This window comes from Linepithema humile, chromosome 1 (genome assembly GCF_040581485.1).
Source record: "Linepithema humile isolate Giens D197 chromosome 1, Lhum_UNIL_v1.0, whole genome shotgun sequence".
In the NCBI taxonomy this organism is placed as follows: Eukaryota; Metazoa; Arthropoda; class Insecta; order Hymenoptera; family Formicidae; genus Linepithema; species Linepithema humile.
This window is the reverse complement of record NC_090128.1, coordinates 9,064,567-9,088,116: the sequence shown is the minus strand read 5'-3', so window position 1 is coordinate 9,088,116 and position 23,550 is coordinate 9,064,567. Positions and strand designations below refer to the sequence as shown.

General features: G+C 45.8%; 1 protein-coding gene across 2 annotated transcripts in view; it reads right to left on the bottom strand.

The window, feature by feature from the left end:
- Pdk1 (Phosphoinositide-dependent kinase 1) overlaps window positions 1-23,550 on the bottom strand; it is a 286,368-nt gene that overhangs the window by 65,681 nt on the left and 197,137 nt on the right. The window contains exon 4 of one of the 2 annotated variants that reach the window (XM_067360050.1): window positions 6,334-6,444. The exons of the other annotated variant lie outside the window; for it this stretch is intronic. The gene's annotated coding sequence lies outside the window, so the exon portion shown is untranslated. The remainder of the gene's footprint in view (window positions 1-6,333; window positions 6,445-23,550) is intronic. 2 annotated transcript variants of the gene reach the window in all.

Here is a 23,550-nt window from a genome sequence, read left to right as displayed (position 1 = left end):
GGGAATGAAACAAGAAACGAAATTCATTACTTTCGATTTTCTGCTGAAACATGATACCGCGCAACGTGATTGACGTCATTTCGTGACACTTATCGTAAAGTTTTCAAACTCACGCGGACCAGAGCGCGCCGTTTGCCTTCGTGATATTAAATCATCCCCGTTCCATTTTTAAGTCAGGCGGCACGCTCGACTTTCGTTTCTCCTCATCTGTCGTGCCAAAAACCGCCGATGTAATCTGGATAATGGACGCCTGATGATTATACGTCGCGATTCGAAAACGATCGCTTAAAATTCAATTTTCTAAAGTGTACTACAGCGAGAAGCAAAGAGAGTAGGATTCCTTGATGGTGTTTGGAATATATTCGTTGTAACGTACATTCTCCACCGCAAACGGAGATACACAAAAATTGCACCCTCGAAACGCCGCGCAGCAGATTGCCCGGAAAGTTTTTAATTAAATTTCGCGAGACGCCGCGTACCGGGACGGTTCGCGCGCCGCTTTCGACTATGGTCGCCGTTACGAAACGGCGTTATATAATCATAGGCAATAATTCTCGGTGCTTCAATTTAACGGAAACTTTGCGAGAGGTAAACGCAGCGCGGAGCGAAACCTCCGGGCGAGTCGCGACATTTGCCCCGTTTCTTACGCGTCTGCTCTTATAATAGTCGCGATCTTATCTCGCCCCTTTTCACACACTCTCTCTCTCTCTCTTTTCTAAAGTGTCTCTAAATATTAAAAAAAAGTGTAAATTTTAAATATTTTATTTAGTCAGCGTATTGTAAAGTTTGCTTATTTTAATTCGTAAACAAGATAATTTCTTCTATGAAGAAAATAATCTCATCAAAAACAACTACGCAAAAATTCATACAAGTTTTTAATTGAAGACTTCCTAACTAGCTAAACGACATCACAGAATACTTTGAAAAATCTTGGATAAAATTATTTTATCACATTTTAAAAATTTAGTAAACTGAAGAGCGTATAAAATCGCATACGTCGACTTTTTCGACAGTGTTTGAACTAAAGTTTCAGCGTGCATTTTAGCTGGGCGCGGGAATCTCCGAAGAAATGCTTCAAGTAACACGCGATTGTCCGTTGCTCGCATGTCATTTTGTGGGAAGTCACCCTTTTCCGTCCCTCGTGAAAAGGGCCCTCGTTCCGTGCGACTTTGCGACACGTTTGAGAAGCAGCGCATCTCGAGCCGGCGGCGTACACTTCGAGGAATTCCACCGTTAGTTCAGCCATTACCATTCACTACATGTCGGCGGCGGCCAGTCCGCGAGCGCATTTTAGCGTGTTTACGGCACTTTTCGAGGAAACGGTTAGAACTTCGCGCCGTTCCCCGTTCTGCCGACTCCGCCGACCCAATCGAACCGCGTGCAATAATGTTTCGTTATTGCGATCACTTTACGAGAACTGGGAGAAGAGAGGTGGCCGAGAATCGCCGCCGATGCGTCAGGGACGGAATACCGTTCGAATTACTGTGCAAAAGCGAATCAATGAGTTATCATCGGGAAAGCATACCCGGTATGTATCACGCGTGTTTTCTCAATAAGCCAGACATTTCTCAGTAAGACGCGACATACATCTGACGAAGCGATAAATAAATGGGCAAATAATTGGACACAGTGACACGTAGCTACGGTAATTGTACATTCGAAAAGTTATAAATTTCCAATTTTTGCGTTAATTATTCAAGCAAATTACATATACGTAACGCTTCATCACCGTGGATTTGCATTACTGAATTATGAAGTGCACTCGAGTCTGAAAACGAACTGGAAGGCAAGTAACACGATATTAATCCACTAATATCGAGATCAAGTATCCTTTTAACCATGATTTCTTATTATAGATCCGCGACATGTAGGCAATATCTACTTAGTATTGGCGTGACAAGAGTGAAAGCGTGAAATCTATGAGAACATTTATGCCCCCTCATAAAGCTGATATCTATCAACGGAAAATCACGAAGTGGAAACATACGCAAATAAGTTGTTCGATTTTAACATCGACATTTTCCTTCGAGTGAAACTGCAATTACTACGATCTCATTGAGCTAATCCGAATCAATATTGCTAATCAATAATTAGGATCTCTCGCGTTTTGGCGCACACTCATTTGTGATGCGGAATGTAGCACGCTTGATCGCCCTTGATAAATCAGTCAGGCTTTAATTATAATTATAGATTAACTTACTCTTTTTCATTTGCACTTCTGAAGAATCGAATAATTAATTAAACTAAAATCGATGTCGGCAAAAATAGCCTTTAATTCGCATTTCGATGACGTAAAAGTACGCGGTTCTGCGCGATTATTACGCAAACCGATACGATTTGATTTACCGTTTCCTATAAGGCAATACGACGCGTGTCAAGTCGGCAAATTGGCGATATCGAGTTCCTCCGGCGTCTCGCTATCGAAAATTCCAGCCCGAGGAGCTAAAAGCTCCGTCGAGCGCCGACGGGGTTGCGTTGCGAAACAGTCAGGAAATTCCGATTACAAATCGCGATGCGTCAATGGCCCCGACGGCCGAAAACCGCTCTCGAGACCCCTCCCGTCGCGCGAGCGAGACGCGTGGCCTCGCCGCCACGCCATCCAGCCGTTGAGAAATTTATAACGAGCTCATTCGTATACATCTCGCGATGTGGAGTAAGTAAGGAGAGACGGAGAGAGACGGCGCGAGAGAGCCAGGTTTCACGAAAACACTCTCAGATCGCCGGTGATTCGCGCGCGACTTGGAACAAGCGCGATGCGAAAACGGGCCCCCACCGATAATCCGCCGAGCGGTAATGATGATGGGTTCGCATTCCTGATGCTGATCTTCCAGCCAATTCGACGGCGACGGGGACTCTATCGCGGCGAAGTTTCTCAAGAGTATCGCGAACTTCTCTCTTTCTCTCGGCGCGGCGATGCCCCTCTGATAAAACTCAACACGCAGTATCGGCAACACTTGACAAAACGCACACGACGTAACGGTGCGAATATTCAACAGGTTACTTTATACATCAGCGGAAAGACGGGGGGGAATATTGAGATTCGTGGAGAAAAAAAAACCTCCGATAAAGAAATTCCAGGACTCGTTGGTGATCGTTAAATGATTGTGTTTTCGATCCGCGCTTCCGCGACGCTCTTAAATGACGTCGCGTGTGAAATATAATTATCATAACACGTTTTGCGTGTTAAAACCGCAACTTAAGTTTGACCCTGTGAACCAGGTAGCATATATTTTGAGACACAGATTTCGAATAGAGCGCAATTATGTAACGTTGAATAATAAACTTTTGCAAAAATTAGTAAAAAAATTGCAGTGCGACAAGACATTCAAATTAAGTTCCTCGAGGATCTCAATACCGCGGCTCGTTCTCCTTGTCGGACTTAATCGTCAGGTGCATAAGGTCAGGTGCTATAAACTCTAGGAGAGGACTCTCAATCGTCTGAGAGGAAACAGCAAACAGATCGAGCGGCGGCGGCGACGGTTGGCGTTGCGCGAAAAGCCCCTCTCGATGCACGAACGGCGAGAGAGGCGATTGCGCGCAATAAGGCCCCGCGTTTCGTGGCAGACGCCGTGGCTAACGGATGTGCCGTTACGGGGCCGCATTCCACGAAGCCACGCATGCGCGACGCGACACATTCCATTGTCTTTTACATTCTTCCCGACCGTTTCTCTCGTCGTCGGTATTCTTAGCACGCTTGCAGCCGCCAGCCGCCCTTAACGCAGAGGCGTAAGGCATGCAAGACCCCCCCCTTCCACCCTCCCTGCCATCGGTTCTTATCGAGTATCGGACCTGCATCGTCCCTTTGCATCGTCTGGCAAATTTTCGCGATAATGAGAGTAGCGCGTGATTCCGAAAATTTTTTCGAGGTACAGCTTAGAAATTTACTTTTTTTCGTTGAGAGAAAAAATTAAGATTGATGATCGATCGTCGCGAATAAATGTTCGTGAAGAAAAAGCAGGTCGATCTTATATTCGTTAAGAAATTTCTAGATATCGCTTTATATCAAAATAGACAACTTTCAATCCCCCTTTTTGATATCGCTTCGAGGTACAGCGCGAGTTGCATTTTTGCCGGAAGACAAGCAAACGGTTTCTACGTTAAGAAGAAAACGCGAAGAAAGACAGCGCGAGAAAAAAAGGAGGGAGAGAGAGAGAAAGAGACGAGTACTCCAGGATTCCGAAGGCGGCGGAATTCCGTTCGGCTACGTCGTATGTGATCCGCAACGGTGCGTGTACGTCTTTCGCGCTGCTCGCCTTCACGGTTATTCCAACGCCGAGTCCGCCTCCGGAATACGTACATAAACTTACGTGCGCGTAAGCGCGCTAGCGCGTATACGCGATGCAACAGTGTTCACAATGCATAATCTTTGCGTAACTCGCCGGCGGGGTACTTTATTGCCGATCGAAATGATCGGCTCGCTGAGAACCAGGATATGCTAATGGTCGACGCCGGTGCGCCTTCACTTGTCTGCGTGCGCGCTCGTACGTGCTTCTCGCCTAACCGATATCGACGGATACGCGCGGCAAGAACCGGAAATGCCTCGGATAGCCGGATAACGCCGTGCCGCGAAAGCAAGAGATCCGCACGACGATCTTAACGAAGCGAGCAAAACTGCAACGCGGCGCTGCAACAATTTTCGGTTTCTTCGCCTTTTCACGAGGCGGGAGAGCACATACGAGAGCCGAAGAGTGTTCGGCCTGCCAAACGAGGCTCTTAAGTTTTTAGTGCCTCCGGAGAATCGAGCAGTTCGCGAAATCACGCGGCTCATTTCTTCTCCCGCCAGTGATTTCCTGATACTCGAGCGAGGAGATACTTTCCTCGTCGCGAAACGTCTGCAGGCGAGAAGGAAGAAAGAAAAGAGACAGGCTGTTGAAAAAATCTTGTATCGACGCGACGTAATGCATTAAAAAGTCGAAAATTGCTTTCTGTTTCGCTCATTGCAGTCGAGTCGAGCTGAGCTTATATAAGAGAAGTTTGTTTATATAACGTAAGAGACAGGGAGAGAGATACGCAGGACCCGATTGATGTTAACCAACGAGACTGTAAAAGTGATTCGCACAAGTGTTCGGAACGCAACTTTGAGCGGTTCCCACGAGGTGGACACACTCCTTTCGACGCCCGACGATCTTTATCTCCTGCCGTACCTTCGCGAAGTGTACATTCTCACGTGTGTCGTCAACGTCAACATCGGCCGATGTTTGATTTATAAGGGAAGATCCGTCAAAAGTCGAGGGACGAGTTTTGACAGCGACGGCCATCTACGGCGATCGAGAGCCCCCTCCTGCCCGAAGTGTCCCTCGAGTTACGGGACAAGGATTCGGTGACCCCGCGGATTGCGTATACGTGCTCGTTGAGACTAAAACCCGCTTTAGGCAACGCGTTTTAAAGACAACCTCTCATATCTCAGCCGGCGAGCTTTCTTTCTGAGTCAGCGGTCGATCTCGATTAGCCGGGCGATTGCGCCGCTCGGCGCGCTTTACTTACTTCGGGCACACAACCAACCACGTCCGGGGGCACCGAGTGTGACTCACGCCGGAATCCTGGAGTGGCACAATGGCCTTTGACTACGTTAGCACGCGCGTGTGTCGTGCCCGCCGGAGAGAACCGACTCGCGCGCGCGGTCCGGCTCGGCTCGCCGAGACCCCGGTAGACCGGATCGGGGATTTCTCCTGCAAGTATGGGTAATATATCTCCTTACGTAACGTATTTCGTTAAATATGCTAATAATTCGCCGCGACGGCGAACGTGGGCGTTCATACTTGGACTGCGAATTTCTCAAATGCCTTGTTTAGCCTGCATATTGTTGCAAAATTTGCCGACGTGGTCGCGCTTGTCTCTACGGTGAATAATATACTACGGCGCTCTATATAGAATCCACGTGACTCGAGGATCCGTTCATCAAGGACGCGCGTCTATTGGTCCACGGCCAGGATCTCCGTTCTCCAAAGCGAGAGACGCGGGCAAGCGCGCGCGCAAGGCGGCGGAGAAATGTTTTTGTTTTCTGCGTGCGAGCCGTGTCGCGGCCGCGTAAGCGGCGTGCTCCTTTCTAGAGAAACGGCTGGCCCGAATACCACCGTTGAAACGGCCTTGCGCGACTCGCGGTAAGAGCGCGGCAAGGTTCTCCGGATTTCTGCAAAGGCGGCGCGCCGCCGCGACTATCCCCGCGCGAATTACAGAGCCGAATATCAATCAGCCGGCAGTCGCGGCAGAACAGCCGCGATCGTTTCTCTTTCTAGACGGAATAATTGTTGAAAGTAGGTAATCACTTTCGTATCGGAATGTATTGCGACTTCTCTTTCGATTTTTAAATGTTTCGTGTCAACACGCACTTACCGATGCTCTGCTAATTTGGATGATTTATCTCACTACCGATGATAGAAGATGTCTGATGATTTATGTGAATAAACGATAGGCTGGCACTCAACTGCACGGTCTTTTTATTTTCTGGAAATCAATATAAATTCGCAATCGTAAATAAATGAACAAATAAATAAATGATTAAATAAATGAATGAATGGATAAATGAATCAGTGAATAAAAGTACTTTTCCTTTCTGAAACATATATGTGTCTAATAATTTTATAATAAACTTCATTTGTGATTAAAATAATTATAACGTTGCTTGTGTGTAATATAACGTATTATTTTTAGTTTTATTTTATTACAGCGAGATATTAATATTTGGCCACACTGTCGAGATCTAAATGAAAATACAATATCCATTTTAAAATAACCATCTCTTGTTCTTCACAATAACGTCCAACAAAATTTCAACTGACTGATTGACATGTGTCCCATTTTTTGACCACACGAATTTTCAAATATTTTTATTTCAAAATGTTTTCCGATAAATCCTGGTTTACGAACCGATCCGCCGTGCTCGTAAGCATATATGATTTTTCATGCGCCGTATTATAAACCCCCTCGATTTCATTCAGTTCAAGTCGCGCTCTTGCTCGCGCAAAAAAAAAAAAAGAGTATTTTATACGCGTTGATGCAATTACAGCGCATGAGAGAGAATGTGATCCTTTACGATCTCGTTACATCATCGTATCGATCACTATCGAGTCTCGGAAGAATTTTCCCCTCCTTCTTCGTCGAAAAATAAAAACACTGAGAGTTAACGCAAAATATTTTATCCCGGCTAAAGATACGTCGAAAAATTTGACGGAAAATTTGCGACCGTTGCATGGTTATTTGGCTATTGCACGCCGTTGAGCAGAAATATTAAGGATTAAGACACGGCTGGCAGGATCCAGGCGGTTCTCTCTCTCTTTCTTTCTTTCTCTCTCTCCCTCTCTCTCTCTCTCGGCCATAAGCTCCATTATCCTCGGATATTAGAAGCGTATTTTCACGATACGAAGATCTAGGTCACTCCGGGCGAACGTGAGTGGCTTGGATCACTTTTCACGGCGAGCGACCGACCGGATTGTAATGTCTTTCGTGTTTCGGAGTTACAGGAAAACTCTCCGGGGGGATTTTCATGGAGCTGAGCGGAATATTTGTGTGAATAATCGATAGCGCACGGCGGCCGAGAAACGCCACGAGTAGGGGTCGAGCGGCACCTTCGAGATTTAGGTCAGCCGGAATACATAGTATTTCGGCCCGTTTTTAAGCTTCCTCCGAAGCGCGCCGACTTTTCCACCGCGGAACAACATCGAGAATCTGTCTGAGTTCCTCACGCGAGGCACGCGTCGTTTCCCTCGGGATCGAGACTCTCAAAATAAAGTTTCGTGAATTATAGCCGATCGACCGATAGCTCGCCCGCAACCGCCTTAATCGCTTTTCCGCGCTTTCGAGCTGCGCTACGCGGTGGGTCTATCTTTACTTATCTCGCCGCCTCTCGCCGTCGACATTCCGCTTATAAAGTCGCGGGATTAAAAGCCACCTGCCCGTACATTTCATGTTCACGTTATTAACTCTTTCCGGTCCAATAGCTCCAAATGAAACTGTGTCTACTATACTCGCAATGACGTATGCAAATGAATTCGCACAGATAAGAGATTCAAAAGATCCGTTATCAATGTTTGCAAAGCGTATTATAAAAGTTGTAAAATTCGTTATCGCGATAAAATAAAAAACACCAAATATTCTACCAATTATACAATTTGTATTTTTATTTTAAGAAATATCTCTGGAGAAATTAACTGTTAAAGTATAAGCGTAGGAATTGCTGGATAAAATTAGAAGAAAATGTTTCAATTATTTACGGATCGCGCGTAATCTCTTATTTCAATTGAATTTGTGCCGGCCACCGACAGTGGGGCTCGTGAAATCCAGTTATCGTGAAATTATCACTCGCACCGGTCGCGCATTTTAGAGTCCGGCGCTGCAATTACGCACGAGATATTTATCTCGCTTAGAGAAGAAAGTGTACCATATACAGCGCGGAGCGCGCGCGCGGCGGCGAATAGATTTCTGGAGTTTCATAACTTAACGGCCGACATTCCGCGGAATTGCACCACTAATAATGGCTATGACATCATCGCGCGCTGACTCCCCCCCCCCCTGCCCCCGTAATTGGCTCCATAAATTAGAAATATTAGATTTCCCTCGGAGCATAGATCCCCTTTGTCATCCGCTGATCTAACGGCTCGTCGATTTACGCCGGTCGGTGTGCTTTCTAAATTGCGTAAAAACCCGCCAAACGGTATCATTACGCTCGCGAATTTATTACGGGCGCAGGAATTCTCGCGAGAGTTTCTGTCGCTAGCCGGGAAGATATATTCACCGAGATTCGCTTTGCAGCCACTCCGCAGCGCGCATAGGATTTATTCTGCATCTAACACATAAGGTTGCGGTAAGCTGGCTTTATTTATCTCCATCCAAAGGAATTGCTGCGGATCATCCTGTACACCGCATCGTATAATACATCTTTTATATCGCTGATAAATATATTATTCCAAATTATTTTACATTCCCCGTAGCTTTATTAGCTCCACAAATTTATCGTATGATTATTTATTTCTCAAATCTAGTACCTTTTATAATTTAATTGTGAATAACGTAGCATTATATACGCAATTGTGTGTACGATTTCCGTTGCTCAAATAGCTCGGATACTATTTTTAATAGCACGGACTTCACGTAGATCCGCTTCTCCTTGGAGATACTCTAAGATTAACGTATATCACACGGAGAACGATCACGCGGTGATGGACAGGTACCGTTAGAATTTCGAGGGTAACGAGTCGCTGCAAGCGCGATAGATACGAATCTGACTGCGATGGACCAATCTATACTACCAGAGGCAGTCTCTAATAGCCTTTCTATTCTGCAATCGACGTCGCTATTGGAAAAAAAAAAAAAAAAAAAAAGAGAAACGGAAAAAAAGAGCGACGCAGTATCGAAGACGTTTGATCGACGCGGCACCGGACGCGGTCTTGAGATGCCCCGGGGCCGATTTCTTTCGACAATGCCGCGCAATAAATCGCGCAAAACGCAAGGCATGCACGCGCGCGCGCGCGCGCGTGAGACACAAGGTGAGTCGTGTGTCGCTCTTTTGAAAGTCGAACCCGAGACGGAATTCACTTTCGCCGCGTCGGTTCGCACGCTCACCGCCCTCTTTTTGTCAACCGCGTCGTATCTCGTTCTCGAAACTCGAACTCGAGACCGGACGCGGCGGGCCGCGGGACCTCCCGGGCGTTCGCGTTCCACGCGATCGCCGCTTATTTAGGATTCCAGAATATTGGGAAGAGTCAGGGAGAGACATTGTGAAGGATGGTCACGTCGTCGCGAGACGACCAGCGAGAGACTGGTGTAAACGCGCACGCGAACGACGACGAGTCGTCACTAACTTCGTAAACAAGGAGTCTTAAAATGTGCGCCGTCGTAGTCAATAAGCGGGATTTAGCGGCCCTCTAAATATACGCCGCGGCTGTTTACAACGGCGTATCTAAATGCGGCCTCTGCTCGCGCCGACCCTCGCGAGCCGTAGACGGCTTTATTTGAGCCGGAAGTCGAACCTCGCGCCTCCACTCGTTCCGGGATTGGGGCGCGTCCCCTTGACCCGCGACGTATGAGTGCCGCGGAATGAGAATAAAGGCGATTACAAGAGCTCGGAATAGAAACGATGCAGCATGAATATCTAGATACTCTTAAATATCTGTTGAAAAGCAACGTTCGCATTACGGATATATTTTTTTTTTTTAGTATCGTCCCTATGTATTTGTTATGTACATGTAATATTAGAAAAAAATATTACTTTGCAATAAAAATCCAAAAATATCCAAACGGCACGTGTACAAAAAATAAAAAACCGGGTCAGAGGCAAATCAAAGCTAAATCGCTGTTGTTCAAGCGAATAATTGCCCGTTTTATTGCCTTTTGAACCTTATTGTTAAAATAAAATTTATATTGCGACCTAGTTCTGAGTTGCCTTCGCAATTATGCGTTTAATGTTCATTTTAATTTATGGCGAAACATTTTTTTTAGTCTTCGTTCTTTTGTGTTTAATAGCTTAGATATATATAGATATTTATTGAATCTTAAATCTTATTACAAAATCTCTGAAAAATAATAAAATCATTCACTCCAATCTGCTCGGAGCCATTAAACTAGATTTCTATCATAAATTTTGTAAAATCGAAAAAAACATATTTAGTATTACTAATGATCTGAAAATAGAATCTATTTTACACGGAAAGATTTTCATTCGTCGTTCTTAAAAATACATTCCCATCTATGGATGCGTTAACACCGTCTAACGATTTCTTGTCAGAACATTCGTTCGGAATAATAAGTGTTTTCAACTTGTTTTCGCCAATTACACCGTTGCGTTAAGATGTCCGGCTTTTTTCGTCATTGTGTGTATAGACGACAAATATTGTGCGATACCTGAAACTTGTCACGACAGTCTAGACGCGGGACGGTCACTCCCGTGTTTGTTTCCACAGGAATTAGCGCATCCATAAATAAGTCGGAGTTTCCTGTTATTCGAGTCTTCTTATTTGCACACATGTTGTCGCAGCTATTCTCTATAGAATAGTGATAATAATTTGTAAGGGGGTTTTTTACAAAATTTTATTTGCCCATCATAATAAAAGTTACTGTACAACATAACTGTCTGTCCGAATAAACGTTCTTTATTTCGCTCTCCTGTCTGCAGCTTTCTGTTCAATTTTTTTATTGATCGAGAAATAAAGTAAAGGAAAAAATAAAACATTGACTCCATTTATTAAATAAGTAATTAATTAAATCCGCACATTTTACTCGCAAATATGTTTTAAATATTTTTCTGTCTCGCTCACATTCGAAAGAATACTTGCCTAATTCTCACATTTAAATCTTTAATTCGAGTTCGACATAGAGATAAGACGCTAAATTATACGATTGGAAAGACGGTTAACGTATTTTCCTTACAATGCATTTCCGCAAAGCGGCGATGGCGCGGAACCACCCCGTCGTGGATCTTTCGTCGATTTTGGCGATCGTAAATCTCGATACCGTCGTGGGCGCGCGACACGCGGTCCCGCATGAGTGGCGACGGAACATGCACTTTCCCGGGGTGCAGGGTTGCGTGCGGGGCCCGACCGATGCAGCGACGCTACCAAGCAACCAACCGGCAAGATTAATGATCCAATATGGGTACTGCGGCGGGTACAGGCGGCGCACGGCGGCGGTTTCGTGGAAGAGATGAGCGTCGGCCTTGCATCTTGCGCGAAGATCTGCCTCCGCTAATTGACTGCGACCTCTTCCATCGCGTCGACCAGTCGACCGGATCGCCAAGCCGAAGCGTGACGCGGGTAACCGCAAAAATCGCGCGCGCATGCGAAACCGATCGGCGCGGCATCGATCTTTCGCGACTTATTTGCCTTCGGAATGGATTAAAATTCGAAATCGAATGGTTGTATCGCACAAAAGTTTGAAATACTACGATTTCATCAGATAGTTCAATGCATGATTGCACAGTGTTGTTTGGGCTTGAGATTTGCGAAAGATGGATGATGGCTTTGGATAGATTTTAAAACACAAAAGGGTTTATATTAAGAACGCGAAATATTACGAAATATTACGTTTGCATTATTTCATTCCCGTCGAATAACATTCGCGTGACTACTGCTATTATTGAATCGTGTAAACTACAAAAATAACTACATTTCGCCGCGATATTATTTTCGGTCGATTCTTAACGCACGCCAACCGTCTAAAAGTACCTTTCCGTGTTTTCACGAATTATTAATAAATTTAATATAAAATAAGAATAACATATTTATATATAAAGCAAAATTTACCGCAGTCATTTAGCGAGATTCCGAGAAATTACACACAGGGGGAAAGTACACCAATTGAGAAACTCTAATTTTAATGGAACTTTGCACTTGTATCCAAGGGAGTCTAATAAATGCTTAGTTGCTGTTGCTGTTAAAAGCAACTTTAAGGGATAACATTGAAACTGAGCTTTCTTAATACATTTAATTAACTATGTGAAATATCAAAGGATGTTTTACGCTAAAAAATTTCTGTTAAAAATGCTAATGGTTAAATTGCAGGAATAATAAATTTTTTTTTTTCAATATTCGGAAATATATCGTAATTATGATACAACAGTGATACAATAATTCTAGCTAAAGACAATGTAGAAATAAATTTTCTCTAATTGTCACATTTTGCTTCTCGTTTAAAAATAGCCAAGCGGTCGTGCGGCCAGACAATAGTCTGGTATGCGCGAAAAGAAAAACCTCGAGTACTCGGCAATCTATTTATGTAACGCGCAAATCCCGATCCGCATAAATAGCTGGGCGTATTATGCAACGTCACACGCAGCGCAGAATCACCTAGTGTTACGATGACTCGCGTGTAACGCACGTATAACCCTCAATACACCTTTGAGTGCGGGAAAAAAAAAAAGACACCGTCTCGCTTCCCGTCCATTTGCACCCGCTCATTCGCGAAATGTTATAAATTTGTCCAGTAGGCGTGAACGCCTTCGCAGTAAAACCAACATATTATTTAACACAAGAACGTTGTTGCCGCCGATCGTAAAGTCATCGTGAATCACCGACGCGTCACCCAATTTGAATATTTCTCATTCTTCGAAATTCAACGGTGAAATAAGGCACTCTGAACATTCTAAGCGCGGTTTGTATATCTCGCACAATATTACTGAGTGCCGTTGAAAATGCTAAATGTTTGTCAAATCAAGTTTGTCACATCAATAAACATAAAAGATTGTAATGTATAAGAATAGAAAGAAGAAAATAATTTTACACATCAGGCCTTATTGCGTTTAGCGCGTGAGTTACTTACATATTTGCAGGAATACACGAGGTATGTTAAAAAAACGTGCAAAATCCTTGTTTACTTTTTATGATTACAGCACGTGCCGTAATTAGACACGTACCTACGCACTCGTCTCTAAATATTGTCTCGTCATCGTGAAGTCAACACGTGAGTCACCGTCACTGACATACAAACCAACGTGATTATTATTCATTCGCTATGCGTTTCCGCAGAATGCGGAGAGGATGACGCTTTCCCAGAGATCATCCTCGAGACATACCCTTGCGATGAATTGTCCATTAAGATCGTCGAGGATGACTAGCGTTTGTTTGGGAAAAATATCCGAAGAGGCGGCTAACAGTAAATCAACTTGATAAGATTTCTCTCCGGCAAGCTTGATAAGATTTCTCGATAAGATATTTAAATCCGACATGGCAATACGGAAAAAAAAAAGATTCGCACGCGACCACACAAAGAATCGTCGGCGTGTAATTCGCGATTATTACGGCGCACCTGCGTCCTAATTAGGATATTTCGGAAGTCATGGCTCGAGGACTGATGGCCGCGTTGTTAAAAGAGGGCACGATATGTACCTATCGCAGGATCGCCGGGAGACAAATGGCTCGTTCATTTGTGCGTGCCTGTAATAACGGTGAACCTTTGACTCCGAAGTGGCCGCGGCGAACTCGTGGAATGCTCCTCGGACTGGCTCGTACTGGCGAGAACGACGCGTGTTCTCCGAGCATTTCCAAGTATCTACAGGTATTCCCGGTTGAACGAGTATATGCGTGTGCAGAGCACCGGGAATACTTGGACGAGGGATCAAAGTTGTCCTCGAATACAAAGTGCATGAGGAATATTTGCTCCGTGCGCCTTTAAGGTTTCGTATATCGATATCGTATATTTGGCGTTAAACGCGCATCTCCGTCTAAGAATGTGATATTCGATATGTAAAGAAGAAAATGTTTCAAATAGAAATAAGAGATTGAATGGAAAAAATAAAATATAAAAAGATACAATGACTCTAAAGGCAATCCTCAATTTCAACGATTAAAAATTCATAATTCTGTAAAATAAATCTCCATTATTTTGTTTTTAATTAATCTCTCTTTTTTTTTTTTGTAAAACGACGCATTCTTATAATTATACACAGAGGCGAGAATATGGATTCATCTCTTTGCCGGATCTCATGGGTGTAAAAGGAAGCTCATTAAAGAATTCATTAACATAATTCATTCGCGCCTTTCGGTGCACGCGAGAATACGGTTCGTTCGCTCCGTCCTTTACATGTGCCGTGTCGTAAAAACGAGAACGTCTCGTCATTTTACGCTCGGTGCTCATTATCGGTGGCGCAGTATCGAATTTTCATTTCGAAAAATAGAAACGTTGCAGTATACACAGGCGTACGATACAACCGTGTCCGTGGCATCGTCGTTTCCATGAATGAAACGCGCGCCGGATACGCGCTTCACATGTACGCACACGCCGCCTTTTATCAGCCGTAACGAACTTGCGCGCGCGCGCTTCGACCGATGCGATGTGACGACGCGGAGCGCGGCGTGTCGCCGCCGATAACACGCCGACACGCTTATCGCCATCACGTCGCGTCCTCGACGCCAGCTGGCTTAGTTTTACAATTCTCGACGCTCCCCCTTGTCCCTCCTCACTTCCGAGCGCCCGAACACGAAGGGCACACTCGCGCAAATTAGATTGCTCTCCTGGCGCGCCACGTGTACGAGTAAACAAGACAAGCGATAAAACCAGCGGTTCCAGCAAACACCCTATAAAGCAAGATGGCACGGAAGGAAATTCAATTTTTATTCAAATACCCGAAACCAAAAAGAGAAATAAACGAAGGGAAAAAGTAAAGCATTTAAATGAAATGCTGGAAATGTAAATACACGTCAAATTCCCTTTAATTCCATCTTGTTTCGCAAGGCGACTGCGTACGAGAGCTTCCGCCGTGCGTTTGTCACGGCAAACGGATTACAAGGGTTACGCCGTCGCCGTCGTCGTTATCCGGTTACGGTCTCGTATTACACAACGGACGAGAAATGCTTCAAACGGCTTCCTTTACTCCCGCGGGGAAAGAAGATCTATTAAAAGCAGACGTGACTGGAGGAGCATTATATTTTTGGCGGGCAACCCATTGACCGACGCGCGTGCTTTTAGTCATACGACTTGGTACGCTGCCCGTGGGTATGCATATTGCGCAATAATGTATCACTGAATCGTGAAATGTCAGAGAGTGCCCTCTCCGTCTTCAACCGCGGATACGACCGAGTCATAAAAATCACGCGCCCACGCTTTTCCCCGCCGAATTTCGAAGTCAAGGTTGTGTCGGCGCGAAACACGCGCGCCGACGTGGGTGGTTTTCAGCTCCGTTGCCGTTCGGCGAAATTTCGTCTCACCTCACTTCGAATACAATTTCCTCAAACTTCTCGCGGAATTTTTAGCATGACCTTTCGGGACGGATCGCGATATATTTGCGGCGGAAATAATTTTACGAAGAATTCGGATTTTTAATTGGAAGTCACAGTCGCTTCTTTCGCAGAAGAGCAGCCGTGAAATAATTTACAAGCGCAGATCGACAGTTACCGTAGAATGACCGGCATCAGCCCGTTCGTTCCCGGAAGACTATTTGACTGCGACGATCGCACGTGAGTAACGTGCGAAACGAGTTTGCACCTTTTGCGAAACATCTTCACGGTCGTCGATTCCAGGTATATCCGGCCGTCCGAGGCACGCCGTGCAAATCGCAGCGCGGATACGTGGAAGCTCGCGCGTACAACGTGTCTTATTTGCTCTCTCTCTCTCTCTCTCTATCTCTCTTTCTCCTCTCTCTGTCTCACGGCGCTATCGATTCCGCTCCCGTTTCCGGGAAGCGTTTGCACAGCCTCGATCAATATTTACAACGAGACGCGGAGTTCCGATTGCACGCCCCTTCCGATTTGGCCCGGAGTCCGTCGCGAGCGCACCCGTGACTCTTGACCGACTTCCGGCGATATTCACAAAGCGCGGACATTGAGCGAGCATCCGGACGCGAAAAGTCGCATTTATGGCCCCAATGTACTTTATGGAGTTTCTAATGCGACTCAATCTATTATTCTGAGATAGCGAGCAATCGCGTCTCGGTCTTCATTATGCGCTTTTATGCGACTTGTACTTAATACGACGTAAAAAGTAAAAAATATACTTGACAGACAACAAGTATGTGTATTGTTTCTCTAGATTGTTTTCGGTTTTTTATCATTAATCAGCGCTTTCATACATGTATCTAGTATAAAGCTAGAGTCATAATACGCGAAATGTCAAGATCTTTTTCCAAATAATTTTTAAATTGGATGTTTCGTATAGTTTGCATTTTTCCATTTGAAAAGCTACATATAAAAATATTTAATGTTTCAATAAAATAACATGTTGTTTCTCAGAGCGAATCCGGTATAAAGTAACTATGCACTTTTCTCAATGCTATTTAGTTTTGATGTAACTATCTTTTCCCATGTTTAAGTCGACTTAAAGATTGACGGAGCGCAATTCGATGAACAATATTTCTTCTCCACTACCTTTTCATCGCGCCTGGCCTTTATCCGACGTCTGTTGCACTTCATTGCCGCGAAACGTCAATACAGCGGGAAGTATCTGTTTTTATCGGGCGCAACGCCGGTTTCGCTCGTCGATAAGACAGACTCTAGTTTCCTTTCTCAAGAGTTTTCTCATGGACGTGTCAAGCTGCGTGAAAAAGAAAAAGAGGAAAAAACGATACGATGGCCTCGCCACGTACGTTAATTATCGGTATGCGCGATAATGGAAGACGATAATAATAGCGGCGCCGATAATTAGATGCATGCGCCTACCGCGCGGACAAGGTAACGAAAAAAGGGCAAGGCCGCCGTTACTCACAGCGCGTGGCGGATAGGTCTTCGCGTTATGTCATCGCGATTAGGGGATTAGGGAAATCGACACGCTTCCTTCTTCCACGGAGCGTCGGGAATGCACTGTATGGCGCTAACCGTTAATAGCCTCGACATAAATCAACCGGTCGACCAGGCACTCGTTATTGAATACGGTCATTAAAACGCTATTACACCGACTCCTTTATTTAAATGTCACCCCGATGAAATCTAATTAATCACGCGCGTCCCGGCTGTGCGCGGCGCGCGAAACGCGAGCGAGAAGTAATTGCACGCCGCGATCGCGATAAGGAGCATCGATCGTTGCGCTCGAGGTTGATAAAAAATGAAGAGTAAGCGAGCCTTTTACAAGCTGACTTTTACTTTCTCCTAAATCATGCGCGCGCGTCGATCTTGGTTTGTTTAGAGACGTTTATCGGCTGCGGATTTCACTCTCGAATGTTCGAGAATGCTAAACATAATAAACAGCCAACTTATTTTATAGCTATGAAGGCTTAAATATCTGTAACCTTTCGTCCGTCGTGTCGAAGTCTTATTAATAAAGATAATATTTCGCTCCGGAAGGTCTCGCAGGGTCAATAAATGATCAATGATCCGGCAGAGCACTATATAAATTACAGTGAGTTTTGATGGCATTAATAATTCACGGGTGAATTGACATCGCTCATAAATATTGACGGTAAATAAAATAAAAGTGCACGCGGATTCTCTTCGACGAGCCTACGAAAGCGGAAAGTTGAGCGGGAAGGGCAACGGGAAAAACCAAGTGCGATACGAAGCGCGCAACGATTCCGGAACCCTCCTTCTCTACGAACGAGAATTTATTGTTATAGTTCCATAAAATCTGGTGCATCGCTCGTTAGTTGATGACCTAGACGCCGGTCTCGCCGCCGCGGAATGTGAATCAGCTGCGCGCGGTGCTCCCACGGGCGTTGTTTACAATGCGCCGCGCGATTGAAACGCACGCACGTATGTACGTACTCATTATTAAAGCGCGGCGGTGGCGTACGTACGTGCGTTGTCAGCAACGGCCGCGTAACCACCTGTACGAGGAAAAGTAAATATAGAAAGGTTGTTTACGGCGATGGATTGACGGTTAACAATGGTCGATGATAAAAAGAGATATTAATAGCGAGCTACGTACACCGTGCACAAAGCACAAAGGCGCGCGGATTGCCGTTGCAATTATACAATGCGGACGAAATGTACATTAGCGAGGAGAGGACTTCGTGTGACATTTCGGAGACGAGGCGCTTGCTGCACGCACGCTCGTGCGCGAAAAATCTTACTGTAGAGCCCGTTTTGCGATATGAGATATTCGATCCTTTTAGAAGAGGGCTTTTGAAGGCTTTTAGAAGAAGGCTAGGACGATATAGGACGATATATGACATATTATAGGTTCGTAAAGGAAGCTGTAAGACTGAAGGGTCGTAAAAAGATTCAAGTCTCCTCGAACTGCGATCGTTGTGCGAAAAGATAAAATAGCATAGCGAGGCATTATATGAATTTCAAATAAACCGATGCATGCAAATGCGACATTTATAGACGCGAGTAATCTTCGGATATTACCGATAGCATTAATCAGATGCAAACGCGTTATTTATGTCACCGCCGTTATTCTCGCCACCGCGCCTATATATATACACACATATATCTCATTCGCCGTAATATCTTACGTTTTTTCAAGCGGAAAAGATTACGTCTCGGCGGGTCTCGCGCGGTTTACGGTTGACCCAGGTCAAGGCGAGGACGCCTATTGTCGCGGCCGGAGGCCGCGATGCGCGCAGGAAGTGTCTGACAAGTGCGAATGGCTCTGCAAACATGAAAGGACCGCCGGCCAGGAGATCGTGAGAAATGTCGGTGCGCGAGGTCGCGCGAGACACGCGGAACGCTTGCGCGAGCTTTTATCATGATTTCCGATTCTTCGCTGACATTTTTTTCCATGTCATACAGAGTCGAGCGAATCGAAGATTTTTTTCACACGCGAACCAGGCGCCGCCTGTGCGACGCCTTTTTCCTACCGGGTGAAGATTTCCCCGAAGTATACGAATACGAGGAATAGGGCGCGAAAAACGTATCGCCGCTCCCCCTTCGTGTACTCTATGTATATGTGTACTTTTATCAAAGTCGTCCGTTTTGCTCAAGTACTGCTATTCCGCGAAGTGCGAGCGAGAAATCCGGCGCAGTTTACTTTGGCATGATCGGCGCTCCGGTCTTCCCGTGTAATGCGCAATCGAACAGCCGCGATAGGCTTCGACTCGTAGTCATGGGGACGTGACACGATTCCTCCCACAGATTCCGAGAATGTTATTACCAACGTCGAGTGTCTACACGTAGTTACGCGGAATGTCTGGGCCATCACGTCATACATCATCTAAGTGTGGAACTGAGTCATTCGTCGTGAAAGTAGCGTTTGCTCAATTTTCACTAATCCTAAAATTGAGTCACTTTCGCGATAAATAGTATTTTGAAAAAAAAAAAAAATCAAAAACGTTCATTTTCCATTCTTTGTTTCTTATTCGCGAAATAGCGGCTCAAACATGATTCGTTTATTGTTTCAAAATCGTTCAATAATCGCTCGTTAAGAGCGATATAGCTAGTTTAGGGTAAAATAGGGCGGTTTCAGCATACATGTGGGTGTAGAACAACTAGATACTCGACGCTGATTGCACCGCAGAATGCGATCCAGTTGCAGCAATTGCACGAGGCGACGCTTAAGGGCAGTAGGTCAGTCCCGAAATGGTCAGACGTCCTATTGATCGCGGGCGGCCGCGCTTAAATGCCGTCGATTGCAATTATTTAAATTGGTGGATCGTTAGCGGATCGCGAACGTAACGATGCCGACTGCACGTCCGCAACTGGAAAATTATTGCGCGGATTATTATGGAATATTTCAAGACTTGTATCTAGTCGCGGTATTAATATGTGCAACACCATTAGGTGAGCCGGTGCTAGTTGATTTATACGACGACATTTGTCAAAGAGAGGCAAACACACCTCGCATAATAATCTCGTCCAGGACGCGTGCAATATTCATGAAAGTGTGGCGCAGTGTATATTTTACGCGGGAGAAACGATACATATAGTGTACCCGCGTAAAATAAAGCCGTTAACATTGGCGTACGCGGTCGGAGTGCGCGCTCGCGTGTCCGCGGCGGTTCGTATTTAATTGCCGAAACCGCGAGTTAGCGCTCACGCTCGCATTTATCTATGACGCGCGAACGTCACGGTACGTGACGCCGGATCGTACATTAAATCACACAGTGTATGCGCCGAGAGGGAATTACAGAGACATTAAGCAGCGATATAGCGAAGAAAGAAAAAAAGGGGAAAAAAGATACTTCAAGACCGTGTAGGCGCCGCTCAATTTACAACGCATTCGCAATTATCTCACCGCACTTTTCCACCGTACGGATGACAGGCGCGCTCGCCGCACGATAATAGTAATTACCGGTTGACAATATCGCCGCGCGCGAGCGGGCGAGCTAATAACATATCGCGTGAACTCGATACCGCGATACTGATTTTTATAACGCGGCGTCCGCCGTTCGTACGATATATTTAGAGCCGCGTGAGAAAGCGCGATGCCTACCATCGTGTATTGCGAAGGGTTCGGGTTTAGCGCGTCTGGTTTAACCCGGTATAGTTATACCGGGAACATCTAATGCGTAGCCGCGAGTTTGATGACTGTGACCGTCTATTTGCGGAATGGCGGCATCAGAGACCGGACGCGACTCATTCCCCCGTGTCTGGGTCGAGTGCAGACGTTCAAGCGCGACCAAAGACGCCACACGCGCCGCCGGCGCTCGTCGAGTAGGTCAGTCCGGAAATAGTCGGACAATCGAGTTTTCCTATTAGTCAAGCGGTGACTTCCTCGCGACGCAAAAACGCGACCGACTGGCTTAATGGTCGCCGTCGCCGCCGATAGCACCATTATAATTGCGAGGCGCGTTTATCAACCGCCGAGACTGGCATTATGTTGTATCGCACCGCCTGCGAGTTCCCGTTAAGCGCATTCGTTTTACGGTAAGACGGGATTCGTTCCGGCCTGCCAAGTAATTCGAGTGCAGTCGGTCGGTACAAAGCGATCATCGATTTGTTCTAAGGATGATGGATCGTCGCGAAGTAAAAGTATCATATAATAATTAAATTCGCGACAATACGACAAAGCTGATAAATGCCAATAATTTATGATTCTATATGTTCCAGTCTTTGTTATTAAGTATTTCTTCTTATCGAATATCTACAAGTATTTTCATTAAATATTAGTACATCATTTAGACTCTTTAATGAAAAAAAAGAAGAAAAAAAAACGATTCGCAATGATGTCTTTCACTGGCCTGGATTTTTCCAGATTTCGCGCATTGATTTTTAAACGATCCCTTAAACTGGATTTTAAATTCCTTACGCGACATCGTCTCAAAAGTCACCGCAAGATTATTACTCTTGCATTTCTTGCTCCACTGCGGCGGTGGAATACGGCGCATTATGTTAAACCGTGAATAACGTCGCTTATTGTTCCAGAACTCGTCGGCGATCCAATCTTCCTTTTCTTCGCGAATTAACGAGCGGCGGACACGGCACGTGGCTGTCCTGTTTTGGTGTCGGATGCACTTGCACAACAACGACGCCGAGGACGTCGTCGAGGCGACCTGGTCTCGCGCTGCGCCGCAGCTTAGGGACAGTGGGTCAAGTAGGTCGTTCCCGCAACGCTCAGACGACCGACAAGCGCGCAAGCGGAGGTTACATAACCCTCGAAGGGAGAAAGTCCACGCTCCTTCTCCTCTCCGACTCGCGTCGTCCTTCCTCCTCTCTCCTAGCGGTGCTACCACCACCATCGCGACCACCTCCCCCTCCCTCCTCCCCTTTCCCACACCGTCAGCTCGCACCTCCGCCGACGATCGTCTTCTCGCTTCAACCGCGGACTGTTTACAAACAAATCCTCCCACCTTTCCAGCGGCTCTTACAACCGTGTGCGCCGCGGCCTGGGCTGCTGCCCCGGATCGACCTGGTCGAACGAACGTACAAACGAACGAACAAACGAACGAACGCGACGGCATTGTCGCTGCAGCTGGCGGAGCTCAGACTGCATTGCGCAAAATTGCAGAGAGCACCAGCCAAAAAAAAAAAAAGCGATGTCGTCTGGAGCGCGTCCTGGAGAAACTATCCCGATGCTTCTTACCCCGCGCCCTCCACCGTCTCTCGTCTTGTTCCTAACTTAATCCCGTTCTATTCCGCTATTAGTACCGCTCCCTTTCTCACCTCCTCGCCGCCGTTACTTCTCTCGCCGACACCTCTTCTCGCTGTCCTTCTCGATCTCCTCTCTCACGAGTCCCCCCCTACCCCTCCCCCTATCCTTTGACGCCGCCGTCGTCGTCGTTTCAACCTGGAATCGACTGCGAAAACTCCTTCGAGAGCGAGATAGGAAGAAGAGGAAGGAGGTGAGGGAGGGGAGGAGATGGTGGATGTAGAGAAGAGACCGGGACCGAGCGCGCGCAACACCGCTTACTTTGCTTTTTACAGTCGCGTTCCAGATTCCCCGGAATCCGGTGCGCGTTCATAACTGTAGTTAATTGTTGTTTAGGTCGCGGTGCCTCTCCGTGGCAATGAGCGGCGGATAAAGATGGAACGGTCGAACGGAATGCCGGCGGCTTCCGGCCTCGGCGCGACTGGATGAAACGGGGAATTATACTTTGTAGTTTCATACCGAAAACTTATCGCGATATACAAAAGGCGTTTCTGAGATTCGCAAATTTTTTTTTTACATGCTAATTTTTATCATCCTGTCGTGTGACTCGGATATAAATTTCTCACAAAAGAAATGCGAACGAGAAGAATGCATCTTTATTAACATTCTTGCATCTTTCTATACAAAAGAAAACTAGAAACCTTTGTAGCAACTTCTTTGCTACTTATATCATTGATGTTAGTAACACAAATCATTCTTAACGTAACAAATCATACTTTATTTTTCTAGTTTCTCACCTCATTGGGAAAGTTAGCAACTGTCTCCTCCATTCGGATTAGATGCTTGTCCGTGTTCTCACAGCGAGAGAAGTCCGCGATCGATCGTTGCATAATTTACTGCGCCGCGAGCGCGTATAGTATAGACGATCGGCGTCGCGAGTTGAGCGCAGTTAGCTTACGAGCTCGAAAGAAGAGAGAAAAATGATAAAAAGAGACACGAAAAAAAAAAACGGGGAGTAGAAAAAAGGAGAAGGGCGATCGATACTCGATTATGTCGAGAAAAGAGACGCAGGGAGAGAGAAAAAAAAAAGCGAGCGTACATATCGGACGGGAGGCCAGTCCTCGTTAAAGTCGCAATTATTCGCCGCGGCGCATCCGTTTCGTCGAGGACTGTCGATTCCTCGGAATCTCTCTCGTCCGCACGAAAGTCAGCTGTGCAGACGATTGC